We start from the raw sequence: 17206 nt of genomic DNA on the forward strand, positions 1-17206 counted from the left end.
GTATGAAACCTTCAAATTTTTTTTTTACCATTATTAGATGATTGGGAATTAGGGAAGATTATTTAAAGAAGAAAAACACAAAATGTTTCCAAGAAAAAATATATCTACTTGTATGAGACCAGTGAAGAGTCAGTAAGATATCAAAAGGTAAGTTATTGCCAAACTGTAGGCATTAAAAAAAAAGTTGTCTTAATATATAGAATACACACTAACCCAAAATAACTCAGCCAAAAAGAAACTCTTTATTTTATGTCATCTCCAAGGAAAGTCTCTCCCCCATTTCCTTGAGTGGTGACATGGACCAATGCACCTGGACTTCTCCTGCAACTCCAGCCCTCAGACAAGGTCAAGGGCTCATCACCCCTGAAAGGTAAGGAGTTTCTAAGGAACAATGACCAAAAAGGGCTCGCTGACATTCATCAAGAAATGCAATATACCGCTGAATGGTAAAGAGCCTAGGAAGAAATCTAAACAGTTTCTTGGCCATAGCCATCCTTTAATGGATGTGGACATTTTTATTATGAGGATGCCAGTCAAAAAATTTTAATAAGCGACACTTCCACTTCTATAGACAATAAAGCTCTCCTTCCCCATTATTTGCTTCTATTTGTCCTTACACTGGAGTGATCATACTGTAACAGACTGGCTAGCTGTTCACCAAATCTGTTTCCATTTTCATGACATCGAGTTAAACTATGTTTCCAAGACAGTTTTTAATTAGGTGGGGGCCATATGACTCTGTTTTGGACAAGAGGACATTTGCCACTTCCAGGACTCCCCTTGTGAGATCCTCACTGTACCATCCCTCCTACAGCTTGTAGAGATGAGAAAAACACAATGAAAAGAACACAAGTCCCTATGTCTCCTATTCATAGCAGGGCTCCCTGACCCACATAGGCTATCATGTGGGCAAGTAACTTATCTTTATGGTATTAAGCCATTGAGAATTTGGGATTGTTCCTTATAGCACTTAACCTTCCCTGATACAAGCTCAAGTTCCACTGGCCTCTACATTCTGCTTTAACATGATTTTATTTTATTTATTTTTTTTATAATTTTTTTTTAACGTTTATTTTTGAGACAGACAGAGCATGAACAGGGGAGGGTCAGAGAGAGGGAGACAAAGAATCCGAAACAGGCTCCAGGCTCTGAGCCATCAGCACAGAGCCCGACACGGGGCTCGAGCTCACGGACCGCGAGATCATGACCTGAGCCGAAGCCGGACGCTCAACAGACTGAGCCACCCAGGCGCCCCTGCTTTAACATGATTTTAGAAGCAATCACAGAAAGCAACTTGAACTGTGTTGTTTTCTCTTTCTCTTCCCTCCACTTGCTCCCTCCTGGCTTGTCCGTCCATCATTCCTTCCTTCCTTCCTTCCTTCCTTCCTTCCTTCCTTCCTTCCCTCCTTCCCTTCCATCCTTCCTTCCTTCCCTCCCTCCCTTCCATCCTTCCTTCCCTACCTCCCCGCCTTCTTTCTTTCCTTCTTTCCTTCCTTCTTCTCTTCCCACTTTTTCTTTGGGCTGATGGAGATTGGTAGGTAGAAGACTGTAATTCTCCCTTACCCCTTATTTCCTGGTTTTCCTTTCTTTCATCCCTCAGTACCATCTCTTTGCTTGTGTTTTGAATTCTATTTAGAATAATATTGTAAACTCAAATGTGTAATGTTTTGACGGTAACCTCCTAAGAACCTCTGCTGAATATCTATACAAATCTAGCACTGAGATTTAAAGAGTAAAAGGTTTATGTACAAACTGTCTAAATAGCTTGAGGATGTACTGCAACAGTGAATTTCCTGTTATTTAACACTACTTAAAGTAAGGCAGAAAAACACCAATAATTTTAATTTTGAGCTCTATAATTCCTAAGGCAGAAAAAGAATTACGTTTTATTATGTTTAAAGGTGTTTTTTTTTCCTGTGCTTTCCTGCCAATTGTCTGTTTCCAGAACTTGCATTGTGTTGTCTCCTTCAACCCAGCTTCTTGTGCACATCTCTGCTGTGAGGTTCCAGACAATTGTTTGCACTTCTTGCAAGAGAAGCTGCATTTCCAGCTTCCTAACCCCACAATAATTGCCATATTTTATAAGAATTGTCTCAGGATATTTCCCAAATTGAAATGGATCACCTCACTGTGTTCCCATTGCCTTCGTTTTCCTAAAAGGAATTCATCTGACTGTATCCCTTACAGCCTATTACAAGGTATTCCCCAAAACACACAAATATCTGTCAGGGTCTTTCTGCATTTAGCAAATTTTCCTCTCAACAAAAAAATGCAAGAAAAGAAAAAGCAGGAAAGCTTCAAGTGCAATGTATGTCCGTGTATCAGATAGGGCTTATTATTTTTTAATTGCCTAGAAGTGAGTGCATTTTTAATAGAAATTGTCAAAAGCAAGTTTTGCTCTAAATGACATTTGGATTGCATTTTTTATACCTTGCTGACATGAGGTAATCTGGTTAATTTGTTTGGAAGACAGCCAGCATGGGAACATTTTGCTGCTACTGATCTGTTGGTTTGGGTTGGAAAGTCTCCAACAGCACTGCTGAGGAGATGTCCAGGGCAAGTACTTCTACTCTCCTCCCTGGTCTATGGCAGACATCCGGGGTCATCCTGGAAGTGGCCCCTGAGAGTGACACCAGAATCCTTAACACAGTGTTAAATGCAGTTTTCTGTCAATCGATCAGAATTAAACCTTGATTTAGAACCTACTTGCTGTCCCTTTATTACATTACCGAACCTGGGTGTTAAGATCAGAAAGGCCTACATTCACAAAGGCTGCCACTAACTTGTTATTAGTCAAAAGAGTGATTAATACCACTAAAAGTGAGGCTGGCACCCAAGTTTCTTCTTGTTTTGCACAGCCCTCTTTGGGCAGGTAAACCTTCAGAGGGTAAAGCCATAGCTGGGTCAGGCACCTGTCATCTCATGGATCCAGAGTCCTGGCAACATCCTTTTACCAAACTCTGGATTTGCTGGCTTCCTTGAAATGCAAAAGGTCTGACTTCCCCCTCTTAATCAGAGCACACTAGTTGAAGGGTGGCTACACTTATGTCCGGGGCATTTACACCTGCCTTTCTTACAGTAGTAACCACTCCTTTCTGGGGCACTTCTCTTGCTGTAGCAAAAGCATATATACATGTGTTCTTATGTGCATGCATACACACACCTCAGAGCTGAGTAGGGAATCTTGCTAGCTATGTCAGTCGCCCAAAACAATGTCCTGCACATCATTAGGTATGAGATACATGTTAGCTCACTTGTCTTTTGGGGTGGCTGTATTATTTGTTGCTCTTGTAATTATTTCCTACTTTATCAAAGAGACTTGGGGGTGGAGGGTTGTCATATTCAAATAGAAATCAAATGAATTATTAGTTGAAATGCTAAGTCTTCTTAGGTTTTATGCATGGAAATCTCTGATCACTAGGAACAGGCCTATTAGAGAGAGTTTTCTTAAAAGTTTTTTTCTCAATGATGTAATTATAAGGGGTGAATAGCTACGCCTGGTATTGAGAGGACAATGGAAAAAGAATGTTCAAGAATGTGTTTGTTTTTTTTAGAATTCCATACCACAATGTCCATATCCCCTTTGATACACAGAGAATGGAAACTATGAGCAATTTACAAAAGATGCTCAGAATCTTCAGATAGAAGGAGATCACTAGGGTGAATGTGGATGCTCCATTTAAGGTCCAATGGCAAGGAAGAGCAATAATGGTCCTAAAATTCAATTACCGGGAGACAAGGAAGAATGTAGGTTAATGTTCTGCTCTCGCAACAAGGGATTAAGTGTTCATTAGACAGAATTTGTGTATGTTTGTTCATTTGCTACTGTTAATGCCAGATTCTGGAAGCTTCTACTGACCCAGTGACTCTGGCACGGTCATTGGAGCTTGGGGAACGATGGCCAAGCCTGTGTGTGAATTAGAGAGAGCTGGAACGTGGCAGTCTTGCAACACTGGCAGAGATCTGTGCATGGCAGGCAACTTGGCTGAGTAGAATAGCGTCTCTCAGACACTGCAGTCTGCAAAAATGACCCCACGTGGCAGCAGACAACAATGACGGTGCTGCAGTTCAGGCCCTCCTAGACCAGGTTCTGCTTCAGAAGGAGCCACCAGCTCCACCCACGGGGATTCTTAGGCCTTTGGTGCTGGAGGAATTCAAGAGGAACAACCAGGATTTCACTGCTTATATGATTTCCTTGCTCAAGTGACTAAAATTGAAAACAGTTAAAATGGATGTTTATGAACTGAACTAGAAAAGCAAGATGTTGGATAAGTTTACATGTGCAAGGTCATCTCTTCCCTATCCTGCTTCTTGCTCGATACGTAGGAAAGAGGAGAAGCTAACCTATGCTTCCATAAATGGCAAGTCTTATTTACTATTGCCAGCAAAAAAAGAGGCTAGAAAAATCCATCCAAACTCAAATATGTAAATGACGATTCAGAACTATGCATAGAAGGACCTTCAGAATTTATCACTACAGGTAGTGATACTCTTTGTAATAATGTGGATAATTAGATCCAATCCACTGCTGTTAAGCAGCAATTCTACACAAGGCACTATGTTTGAGACTTTAACCTTGAGACACGGTATGGAATCATGAAAAGTATTGATTCAAGAGTCTGACTGCCAAGTTGCTATTGCAGCTTTCACCTGCTAGCTTTGTGCCTTAACTTCTCCGACCTCGGTGCCCATAGTACAAAGTTGGGGATAGGACCTATCTTAGACATTGGATGTCAGAGTTGAATGACTATGTGATTTAAAATTCTTAAAGGAGTGCCTGACACATCATAATAATCACACTTTGTTATAGTTGTTATTGTCGCAGTATTACTAATAGTAATGGCACTAGTATTATCTTACTTGACTTGAATGGGAAGGACTGTTAGACCCTTCCAGGATAAAAGGCATTGAAAACTAAAAGGAAAATAAAGAAAGGGAAAGGAAAAAAAATCAAAATGGGACAAATAGTTAAAAGTAAAAAAAATACTGGGGCACCTGGGTGGCTCAGTCAGTTAAGTGTCTGACTCTCGATCTTGGCTCAGGGCATGATCTCAGGGTTCGTGAGTTGGAACCCCACATTGGGCTCTGCTCTGACAGTGGAGAGCTTGCTTGGGATTCTTCCTCTCCCTCTGTCTCTCTGCCCCTACCCCACTCATGCGCTGTCTGTTCTCACAATAAATAAATAAGCTTAAATTTTTTTTTAAATGTAAAAAAATACTAATTTGAGAATTGGGAGGAGAAACCTTTTCAAAAAGTTTTAGTCAGTATGCAAAATAAATTCCTGAATCAATACGTGAAACAAACGAACAGACAAAAACTTTGTAAAGTGGAAGTCTAACCTCCATTTTGTCTCTATTGGATTCCCCTCCCAGTGTGTTAATGTCTTTTTTGGGATCCAAATATGAAATATCCACCAAATAGCATACTCCTTCCCCCTCTACAGCCACAGGGTTGGTGGGAGGCAGGAGCATAGCTTATAGCTACCAGTTGTTGATGGCTGAGCAAGATGATAATTGGTAATAATTACCAGACCTCCAAGACATTAAACAGAGTACAGTTTGCTATCTCATTATATGAAGGAGGCGTGGCCTCTGCTCTGAGCACAAGTGGGAGCTACAGTCACAGAAATAACTTGCAAAGCCAAAAGCAGCAGTGACGTTTTGGTGGCTCGCCATTCACTTCCTCTTTGGACTCATTCTCCTTCTCCATACAATGACTTGTGTCAAAAGTTACAGTTAAAAAGAGGGCATGCGAAAATATTAGTTTTGTCATTAAAGGGGAAAACAGGGAGAAGATTAGCTTTTTTATAAGATAGAGACACATATAGTTCTTAGAGAAAGATTATTTTTAAGTTGTGTTTACACTGAGTCTATACGTATGCTAACTTAATTGTTTTTGTGATTATTACCAAACAATAAGTTAAATTTGGTAGTTCTTTTCTCTCAAGTGTTTTCTTTATTCTTTCTTTCTTTCTTTTTTCCTTTTTGATCTATGAGAGGCGGTCCGAGTGTCAAAACAATTGCTGGTTCAAAAAAACTAACTCATTACTTAATCTTTATTTTTTTATACCATATCAAGAACTCACACAAAGAGTTAGTGTGTCCCAACTCAGAAACCAAATGGTGACTAATGGTCTGACCACATTCAGAATACAAGAGTTAGTTAATGAATCGTTATGCTCTGGCTTGCGTGGCCTACAACTGGGCCCGTTTTCCTTTCTTTACTTTTCAATCGTCTCCGTCAGCTAATTTTAAGTTTTTACACTTTATTGTGTGTAGGGGGGAAGTGGTTTTCATATAGCCTTTCAATGACACAAAGGAGTAACTGGAGTTTGTAGTTTAGAAAGTGTTTCAAATTAGTAACTGTGCCTAACATCAGCGGCTACGATTAGAAGCAATCTCCTGCCAACATGACTGATGCCACCGGCAAAAGGGAAAGAGAAGCAGAGGCACCAGTGAAGAGAAAGCCCTCCGTGGTAGGGAGAAGGAAAGTCCCAACAGTGTTGGAGAACATGATATCCTATGAGTATCATAGGGTCTTCTACACGGCGGGGGGGGGGGAGGGTTCATTAGTTGGGTCATCATATTCTGGGACCTAGAGTGGGACAAATTGCTTAGACCATTAGACAATATGCCATTTTTCCTTTGTTTTTTTTTAATAATTTGTTTATTCTCATTACAAAAGTCACGTATTGGAGAAAACCTAGAGCTGACAGGAAAGAATAAAGAAACCAAGCATAATCTCACAATCCAGAGATAACCTTTGTTAATATTTTACTTTTTTATCGCACATGTATGTGTGTGCATATGTTAATGTTACAATATAGAAAAACATTTTTGGTTGCTTTGAAAACTGTATTTTAATATAAAAATAGTAAGGGTCACCTGGGTGGTTCAGTTGGTTAAGTGTCTGACATCAGATCAGGTCACAGTCTCATGGTTTGTGAGTTCAGGCTCCACATTGGGCTGTCTACTGTCAACACAAAGTCTGCTTCAGATCCTCTGTCTCCCTCTCTGCCCCTCCCCTGCTCTCTCTCTCTCTCTCTCTCAAAAATAAATAAACATTTATTATTATTTTTTTAACGTTTATTTATTTTTGAGACAGGGAGAGACAGAGCATGAACGGGGAAGGGTCAGAGAGAGAGGAGACACAGAATCCGAAACAGGCTCCAGGCTCTGAGCTATCAGCACAGAGCCTGGTGCGGGGCTTGAACCCATGGACCATGAGATCATGACCTGAGCCGAAGTTGGATGCTTAACCGACTGAGCCAGGCGCCCCTAAATAAACATTTAAAAACTAATGGATGCTTATAATAGGAAATTTAGAAAATTTGGGGGAAATTTCAAAAAAAATCTTAATTCTACTTTCCATATATTTGTGTTTGTTTGTCCAAGTTATTATTTTTTTCTTTATATGCATATGTGCTAATTCTCTACATCCTATTTTAATCTACTCTTTGAACAACAGGACATGTACATCTTGCCAAGTCATCAAACAATGTTTCTGTAATATGTCTCTTAACATTCCACTGAATGGCTATACCAGTGTTTAGTCAACGTATTATAGGATATTTGAATTATATGAATGGTCATTTTCTTTTTTTTTTTAGCTTTTTTAATGTTTATTTATTTTTGAGAGAAAGAGACAGAGCATGAGGTGGAGAGGGCAGAGAGAGTGATACACAGAATCGGAAGCAGGCTCCAGGCTCTGAGCCGTCAGCACAGAGCCCGACACGGGGCTCGGACTCACAAACCGTGAGATCATGACCTGAGCTGAAGTCGGACGCTCAACCAACTGAGCCACCCAATGCCCCATGAATGGTCATTTTCTAACATTTTTTCAATAATAGGTTTTTGGAAATTGAGAGCCGTGTTCATATGGGTTTAAGAGTAGTGTGAGATAGTAACAAGTAACTCATCTTCAACTAGAGAACCAAGAGATCCATTACAGTGTTTGCATCTAACAGTATCAACAATTCTAAACCAGCCCAGCTGCCATTGACTGAATTATCGAAAGTAGAACTTACTGAAAACAGCGTGACAAAAATAGCAGCAGTTTTGACCCAGAGTAGCCAACCTTGGCCAAAACAGGATGGTCTGTATATCCTCTTTCCTACACAACACTGCTGTTATTACTAATTTACCAAACAGAATAATATGAGGGATACTTGGCATTTTATAATCAAACATCATTTCAGAAATGTCCATATGCAAATTCATAGTAATCATTGGAATTAATTGCTATTTACAGCAACTGTATGAAAAAGCTTTTTGTTCGTAAGTTCTGTAAATGGAAATATAAAAAGATATAAGACAATGTGACTTTCATACTACAACAGAGGAAATAACAAGGCAGAAATCCTTACTTCCCCCCCTTCTAATTCATTTAGAAAAGAATGAAAACTCAAAGCAGGAAACATGTTAAGAATGTTTTCTTGAATAAGATTTATTTATTCCTTATATACATCTGAGGCTACCCATTTTTTTAAAAAAGTCTATGCTTTTATAAAGCATCTAGATGGCCAGGGTATCAAACTAAACAGCATATTTAGTCAAGTTTATCAAAACATTAGTTAATTTTAAGTGTATCATCATACTGGCCATTAGTGATGATTAGATGAAACTTCAAAAGAAAGAGGATGTATATGTGTTTATGTAGGTAAATGCTCCACAATTTTTACATTTTACTGCATTTTTTAATTAAACCATTCAATGTTTTTTAATCATGTAAACCACAAATATCAGTTAAATCTCACGTATTATCATAGGTCACAGGTGTTGATCAGATAAAGTCCTCAGGGATGAGGATTACTGTGTCCAAAGATGAATATGTGCTGTATGAATATAGTATAATTGCTTTATTCATTTTAAATGCACATATATCTTCATGCTTGGAAGAAAAATGCTGATCTATCTATAGTGTTGCAGCAGACTATCCTCTCTCCTTTCCAGAATCCTTATGAACAAACTTCAGGCTCTTCTCCATAAAAATCTTGCTAAACAATATTGCTAATACTGACCATTCAACTAAACCAGACAACTATTCAACTAAACAAATAGTAAATACATTCAGAAAGATCAAACTCCTTTTCTTTGGTCAAAATCATTGGTAAGTTCAATTGAATCAGTGGAGCCAGGATACTCAAATAGACAAGACTCTAGAAGTCTTCATAGGTTTTACAGGATGGAAACAATTTTGTTTTAAAAGCGTAATACACAGTGTAACAAAAAATGAAAAGTATATTCACCACAACAGTACCCAACTAAAAACAAGCTGCAGAGATTCAACCATGTGGAAGAGTTTCTACCTTACAAATTCCCGAGGGCTTGAATAAGAAAGCTTAGGATAAGAGGTGTGTGTGGTGTGGTGGGAGAAAGCAACCCTTCGTGAAACAGTGTGTGGTTGGGTTAGAATGTACTCAGTGAAGTTATTATTCCCTTCTTCTCTCAGAGAAATAGAATTCTTGAGCTATAAAAAGAATAAAGAAAGCTAGATAAATATCTGCGCAGTGCTGAAAATGCTAATTATTCTTTGTTCTTAATATACAGAGGCACGGTGCTTCTAATAGAGCATGGGCTTTGGGATGGGATGCTCTGGGTTTAAATCCCAGCATGTCAGCTGTGTGACCTTGGGCTAGCAACTGAATTTCCTCTTCCTCCTTCCTTGTAAATTATAGATAGTAATACTTGCCTACTTTCAGGGCAGATATAAGCAGAAAATGGCCCACGGCGGGGGGGTTGGGGGGGGAGAACAACCTAGGATAGTACCAAGCACCTGCTAGATATTCAACAAATGTTAGTTTTTACCTCTTCCTTTTTTTAAATACTAACACTAGGGTATCTATTTAAAATATACTTTAGCATCTGGGCATTTTCAGTTTTACAAGGCAAGTTCAAAGTCTTCCTTTGGTTCGTCTGTTTCCCATAGTTTTCCCTGTTTTATTTTACTTTATAGCATTTATCATCACTTGGTAAATATTTGCCTATTTTTTTTTCTATTTTCTGCTATGAGAATACCAGCTACAAAAGGACGGGAGTTTTGTTCATGTGTGAATCTCCACCACCAAAATGTATTCCTTATATAGTGGACATTTCATACATATTTGGTGAAATAAAAAATAAATGACTTATAAACTTGCTTTATTTGAAGCTGTTTCCAACTGTTGAAAGAGTTGGCAACAGTACACCAAACTATTTGTAAATTAATATGTACATGAATAGATGGCATCATAATGTATACTTTTGCAGCTCCCCATAAGATTAATAGTGCCCTGACTATAATCAACATTTAATCAATATTTGTTAAGTGCGCTAATGTGAGTTTCTTATTCAACCCGTATATATGCATGAGTATGTCTTCAGATAGCAGAAAAATACAATTTCTTATTTTGGTACAGAGAAATTAATGGGGTTTTTCTGGAGATAAAATGCCATGATCATATATTTCATAGTAATGTATATTCATGATTTACCATAGCAAGTACTTCAGGAGGCTTGTAAAAACGAAAACAAACAAACAAAAAAAAAACCCACAAAAAAACCAAAAAACAATAATCTGGAATTTGTTTAAAAAAAGAAGCAACAGTCTCAAAATAGAGTCACTTGTGCCAAGCTCCATGTGAGCAAACAAAGACTTAACACCTACCTAATTGCAGTTTCAACCTCTCGGAGGAATGCCACCTTTAACCAATCTACCTGGAATTGCCTGGTCAGCACTAGTGAGGTGATCTGCCATATAGACCTTTGCCTTCCTTCAAAGGAAAGTGGCCTTGCCCGAAACAATCCACTTTCTGTTAGAAACTTCTTAAACCGTTTGCTGTCCACTTTTGCCTACAAAAGTCTTCCATTTTGTACAGCCCGTCAGAGCTCCTTTCTACTCAGCAATGGGATGCTGCCTGATTCATAAATCAGTAAAAAAAAAAAGACAATTAGATTCGCACATTTACTCAGTTGACTTTTGTTTTTTAACAGAACTTGGTGGCAGTAGCAGAACCAAATGAGACTTCTAATAGCTTTGGGGATCACGAAAAACACAGGCATGGTATCTGCAAAACCTTTCTCACTGTTTCCGAGGGCCTTGAGGAAATCCCTCTCAGTCCTGAGCTCTTTGTCAAGGCTCCCAATCTGATTGACTTTCCTGTCCCAGGCAGGTCAGCTTGAGCTGACCCTCAGAACCCAAGCCTCTAGCTGGTAGTTTAGGCCACAATTCCCATTTGATTGGAAACCCCGCCCCTTCCTCCTGTCCCCAGATTTCACCCTGGAGATAGCTAGTGGTTCAGTCTTTAGTTTGCACATCCTCATTTGTTTGTAATCAGTCCATACTACCCATTCTTTGGGGTCTCCTGGTTCAATCTTTTTCCCAACCCCCAGTTCTGTGTTAGGAATTGCTGGTAATGCATGTAAGGCCTTCTATTAGCCAGTCTCCAGTAATGTCTCTTTGGTTGCTGCTGATATCCACAGTCCCATGTCTTTACTCACTATTGGTTTCTGTGAATGTACACATGAGGTAAAGGCTATTGCCAATGGGAATCTCAGAAGCCAAAAGCCACAAAAGGTGGTGGGCATGAATTGAGTATTTAAAAGCTGTTAGAATGCCTGACACCTAACCTAAAATCTCCCCTATAAGAATAAGCTGGTCATAGAATGGATTAGATTGACACTAGGTCACACTGACCAAGCTCAAGAAAATTTCCTTGCAGTGAGAAACACTGTAAAACATCACTCAATTCCCAACCCAGTTGCAAATACCTTTTGGGTATTAGTTTGGCTCTGAGAAACCCAAAGTCTTAGCATACAAACAAATAAATAAATATCCTTAAATCCCAAAAAGTTGAATATGCCACACTTTCTGGCTCACCTGCTTTTTAAAATTTTTTTTAAATGTTTATTCATTTTTAAGAGACTGAGTGTGAGCAGGGGAGGGGCAGAGAGAGAGGGAGACACAGAATCTGAAGCAGGGTCCAGGCTCTGAGCTGTTGGCACAGAGCCCGATGCAAGGCTCGAACTCACAAACCATGAGATCATGACCTGAACTGAAATCAGATGCTTAACCAACTGAGCCACTCAGGCAGCCCCCAGCTTATTTTATGAGCTGTAGTACCAGAAACTGTAGATACCTACAAAAATGGCAAAGTCTTACTAAAAACTTAAAATTACAATGGCCATTATGGAAAATGTTCCAATTAGACAAGATCACTTATTAAAGAATTGCATTTGAAAGCAAGTGTTCCCAAGTGAAACAAACCAGATGGGACACATACTTTTATTGGTATACAGAAACTTCCAAAAGTTTTCAAAATTCCAAAGTAGCTAAATTTAAAAACTTGTTACAATAGGCTAATGAAAATTTAAATACACAAACTTGTAAACAAAAGTCAGTCAAACTGGATAGCTCCAAAGACTAGGCACTTAAGATAACAGCTGCCCCCCCCCTCCTAGGGGTCCACCATAAAACACTGACTGTTGGTTGATATCTCAGTTATAATAAACTGGGACACTGGAAAAGACTGTCCTCAAAGGGCTTATACAAAATTTTCAACATTAACATGAATGCCCTCATATCTGCACCCAAATGAGAGCCCCCGTATAGGCCCTGCCCAGGGTTGATGGGACTCTAAAGGCTTCTCCAGGAAACTGCTACCAGTTACTTCCTTAAAACAGCAAAGGAAAAACTAAAATCAAACTTAGTAATAAAACAAAATCGACCAAATTCTAGTAGATACTAATGATAAAATAAAAACTGGCCAAATTCTGGTAGATACCACAGCTGCAATTTTTAACTTCAACCTCACTCGGAACCTACAGATGAGATCCTAGGAAAAACCATCAGAAGCTAGCTGAGGGTGAATTCTCACCAGAGTCAGCTTCCCCAGATCTCTGTCTACAGTACCTGCTTGGTCGAGAGAGAAAAATAAAATTTCACATTGTCCATTCTTTTCCAAATCCAGGCCATTGGTTATTGATCTTTGGGAGGACCTCTAGATATTATGAAGACAGTAGATTTTCCACCCTCTTTGCAAATCCGTCTTGGGTCCATGGGGTTGTTTAATACTGAAGGAAATATTTACTGTGTTCTCAGCTGAAACCTAAGAAGATATTTGAAAGGGTTAATCAGATATTTGGCCAAATTGGAAGCTGATATTCAGAGCCTAATATGAAATTTTATTAAACCTTCTCCCCTAAGCTAAATGTACTCAGAGGGAAAGAAAAAGTATTCCAACATAATTATATGGGTGTGTCAGCCCTTTGGTATCATCCAGGTTACAACCCAATTCTTTGAGGAATTAGAAGCACTTATCCTAATCCTACAGATCTTTGTAAGAACACAAATGCAGCTCTAGAAACAAGTTAAAACCAGTCTATCCTTTTTCACAATTAACTTCACTTATTCATCTCAAAAGGCTTGTGGTATTGCAAAACTTCTGGCCTTAGGGAACAAAAGTCCCTGTTGGAGGAATTTGTATTCTTTCCCTATGCCTTTAAGATGTAAATGTTCTACCTGGTCTTCCCAAGGAACTCTTATCTTCTCATCTAGGTCATCTCCTTAAAAAGTAAGCTTTAGGTAGGCAATTACTAAGGAAGAAAAAAAAAGGCAGGAGGTAAGAGGCCTTTTAAAAATAACACTTCTGGGAAAGTTGAAACTGAATTACATAAGATGACTGAGCAAGCCACTTGGCTTAAAAAAGTGAGTTCTTCAAGATGGTTTTTCTTGGACTTACATGATTTTGATTCGTTAGGTCTTGGAGACCATAACTTCAAAGTGCACTCCCGACATTGGGAATTTTCTCACCTATAATCATAGTAATCTCCCAGGTGCACTATAGTTTTTCATAAGCTTTAAATGGATGTTCACCATAACTGTCCACTAAGCAAATGATTCCCTTAAGTCAAAAAGGAATTAAGAGAATGATTAACTCCAAAAAAAAAAAAAATGTAAACCTGAAGTCATGACCCGTGAATATGACAGATATTCAGCAAAAAATGTCATGACCTAACCTATGATTATCACACAGAGGATCCGTAAAAGCTACAAGAACTACAGCTGGGAGTGGGGCAAATTCCTTAAATTTTCATCACATCTCTCAGTTAAGCTGAGAGTCTGATCAAAAGGGAAAGATTGTTAAAAAAAAAAAAAAAACAGATCCAAATGGAGTCACTTGTGCTAAGCCCTATGTCAAAGACTTAATACCTAATGTAACTGCAGTTTCAACCTCTCCCAGGAATGTCACTTTTCAGGAATGTAACCTTTAACCCATCAATCTGGAATTACTTGGTCAGCACTAGTGAGGTGATCTGCCTAATAGAACCCTGACTTCCTCCAAAAGAAGGTGACTTTGCCTGAAACAACCCACACTCCACTTGAAACTTCTTAAACTTTCTCCCTCACCCCACTACTTTCAAAAGTCTTCCGTTTTGTACAGCTTCTTGGAGCTCCTTTCTATCTCCTACGATGGGATGCTGCCCGATTCATGAATCATTAAATAAAGCCAATTAGGTCTTCAAATTTACTTCATTGAATTTTTTTTAACAGATTGAGTTGTCATTCATACATGCACAACCCCACAAATATAATGTCATAAATGTTTAGGTGTGTTATGTATGCATATGTGTATGTGCTTGGTAAGTAGATCCTGGCTGTCTATTTGTTGAATAATTCATTAATATATTCACATATGTGTATATAAAACAAGCTATAAAAAATGTTTAGACATTGTGGAATGATACCATAAATGTTGGGATAAATGGTAATTGCCAAATGTCACTAGATTGAATTGTGAAGGAGGAGGAATGTTGAAATTTGATTAAAATAAAAGATAAATGGTGTGAAATGAACTTAAGAGAAGAAAGGTTATATAGCATGTTTTTATTCACCATCCTACTAATATGTATATATATTTTTGCCATAGGTGAGAGAGAGAGAGAAATGAAAATGCTTTCCAGGGGTCTTTGGAAGAGGATACTGGAAATAAGGGGGTGAAAAGTTAAGCTTATAGAGAGAATGTGGCCAACCTCCCTCCCCCACACCCTCCACACTTCAATTCCTGCCAGGCAGGAACTGGAATCTTTTGTAGAGCACCATTATAGTATCAGAAAGTAACACAATCACAAAGGAGAGAAGAAAAGCTTGATGTGCACGCCAGGACTCTAAAAGGCCCCCCTGTGAGGACGACTGTGGCAGCACTAAGTCAGAAGAAAAGACCTACCCAGCTAAACTGTCATGTCTAAGAGAAGCTCTGAAGCTGGCGAGGAAAAACATTTCTCCCCCGAAACGCCTTTCATTTATTTTATTTTTTAAAGTTAGTACAAGAGATAATGCAGCACATTTGTGTAATTTCATCCTGAAGCTCGTCTCTTGAGAAAAGGGCTCTCAGATCTCATGCATGCATGTCTGGCTTCTCATCCCACCCACTTCAGGGGAAACTCTCAGGCTTCTCTTGTGAAATATGCTTGAGAGGTGATCCTGAGCATTGGCAGAGGAAGGCAATATTGATAATCTAGACCTGTGTGTGCGCATGCAAACACACACACGCGTGCACACACACACACACACACACACACACACAGAGCTTGGAAGCTTCTCTGTTCATTTTCATTTGCTTCATGGGTCAGAATATTCTGATATTGTTCTGATCCCACATCACCTTATCCCATCTCTTTTATTCCTCCAAGAATAGTCTGAGGTCTTCCAAGTTGGTGTGTTACCTTCTCAGTAAGGAAACAGGAAAAATCCGCTAAAATACAGACATCCTCTAACACTGCCTCCCCCGCCCCTGTCGCCCCTGCACAAGCACATGCGCAATGCACACATAATTATCTGCCCCACCTTACAACGGAATTGAGGCGGTTTCATGGGCCTTTGCTGGTGCTAAGGCCCAGCAGGTTTGGAATCTGGAAGCTGAAGGAAAAATAAAAGCTGGGTATGCAGAGGAGCCAGAAGGAATTATTGCCTTTTCCTGGATCGGACCTAGAGAGAACATTCACTTACGTGATTTCCTCGCTCCAGGGTTGTAAAAAGTACCCCTAAAATGGGGAGGTAGGAGAAGGGAAAGAAAAGGTTAAAGAAAAATGGACAACCATAAAAAGATTTATAATTTACTTTTGAAATAAATCAGCAAAGGGAGGCCCAATCTGCCATTTGCTCTGAGGGCTCTGGGATCCCACACTGAATAATGTGCCATGGCCCATTTTGATCGGCACTGAAATTAACAATCAGCCAGCCACTTTATGAAATATTATCTTTGTTAGCTTTACCACTAACAAAAATACACTTCCAATTTTTCACATCCACACACTACATCTATTAAAGCAATCTGGGAAATTAGTTTGAGATAAACTGTACAGCAATTTTATTCATAGCTTCCCTGTATCTCACACTGTTAATCTGCATCACAGCTCACTAAATAGTGCCTAATGTTTATTGCATTTAACTGAATGTATACGATTCTGAGGGTACGCCAGGGACCGATTATCATAATTATACATGTTTCTATGGTAACCCACAAGTCTATCAGTTTTGATTCATTATATTGTTATACCTTCTAGCACTTTCTAATTATTAGGTGCCCATAAAAAGTCTCAGTCTTGCTGTTACTATAGAAATGAGCTATAGACAGGCCTCAATTGTTAACCCTTAAAGGACCAAAATATATAGACTCAGACAGCTGGTAGCTATTCACATAACTGAATAGCTAACAATTTTATCTATAACTTAAATTCATAATTGTTTTGCTGTTATTAATTTCTGAAAATATTTAACTTAGACAACTCTTGAATAATGATCTCAGATTTTATAAAATTGTCCTGAGTTTCCCTCTCCATGACGGATACCTTCAGGTGTGGTAAAGATACAAAAACACTAATGCAACACTGAACTGGTAGCACAAAGTGCAAAATCAAGTCTTTCAAGACGGATTTCTTATTTCGTAGGTAAAGAACACAGTTGTTGGTGTAAACATAGAATTATATGTTAAGGAATAACATGGATAAATCAGAATATAATGGCAAAAACTCAAATGCACTCAGAGTCTTTAAATCAAGCATCTAAAATTGCTTCCCAGCAATATGGCTATTTAGGTATAATTTAATATTGCTACTTAAATTGCAATTTGTAATTTAATATTTTCATTTTACTTTTTCTTCTATAGTCACTAACAGAATCCTGTGAAAATTGAAAGGGACTGAGCAGTTTCATTGTCTCTCTAACCCTC

The 17206-nt window shown here is 38.8% G+C and overlaps 1 long non-coding RNA gene across 2 annotated transcripts; it reads left to right on the forward strand.

The window, feature by feature from the left end:
• Positions 1–35: 35 nt before the first annotated feature.
• Positions 36–16631, forward strand: LOC123586171. Of its 2 annotated transcripts, XR_006706648.1 has the most exons (6): positions 36–147; positions 264–370; positions 3839–4087; positions 10012–10069; positions 14090–14095; positions 14906–16631. It is a non-coding gene; the product is annotated as an uncharacterized LOC123586171 (long non-coding RNA). The 2 variants fall into 2 exon arrangements; XR_006706649.1 differs by lacking the exon at positions 14090–14095.
• Positions 16632–17206: the final 575 nt, after the last annotated feature.

The sequence above is a fragment of the Leopardus geoffroyi genome, chromosome C3, assembly GCF_018350155.1.
Source record: "Leopardus geoffroyi isolate Oge1 chromosome C3, O.geoffroyi_Oge1_pat1.0, whole genome shotgun sequence".
NCBI lineage: Eukaryota > Metazoa > Chordata > Mammalia > Carnivora > Felidae > Leopardus > Leopardus geoffroyi.